The sequence below is a fragment of the Orycteropus afer genome, unplaced genomic scaffold (assembly GCF_000298275.1).
Source record: "Orycteropus afer afer isolate SDZICR_OR568_19922 unplaced genomic scaffold, OryAfe1.0 scaffold00010, whole genome shotgun sequence".
Taxonomy (NCBI): domain Eukaryota; kingdom Metazoa; phylum Chordata; class Mammalia; order Tubulidentata; family Orycteropodidae; genus Orycteropus; species Orycteropus afer.
In genome coordinates, this window is record NW_006921597.1 from 8362273 (window position 1) to 8362792 (window position 520).

Below are 520 nucleotides of genomic sequence, written 5' to 3' on the forward strand. Positions count from 1 at the left end.
TTTGAACCGCCAGCCTTCTGGTTAGCAGTCAAGTGCCTTAGCCACTATGCTACCAGAGCTCCCCATTAGCCATTAGAGAGATGCAAATCAAAACAGCAATGAGATACTATCTGGCCCCAGCACTAAGAGCAAAGCTCAACAAGGCAGAAAATAAGAAATGCTGGCGAGGATGTGGAGAGATTGGGACTCTCATACACTCCTGGTGGGACTGTCAAATGATACAACCACTGTGGAAAGTAGTATGGCGATTCCTTAAAAAGTTGGAATTGGAAATTGATCCAGCAATCCCATTCCTAGGTGTATATGGAAAAGAAGTGGAAGCCAGGACAAGAACAGATACCTGCACACCCATGTTCATCACAGCACTATTTACAATAGCAAGAAGATGGAAACAACCAAGGTGCTCATCAACAAAAGAATGGATAAGCAAACTATGGTACATACACATGATGGAATACTATGCAACACTAAAGAATAATGTAGAATCTGCAAAACACTGCATAACATGGATGAACTTGGA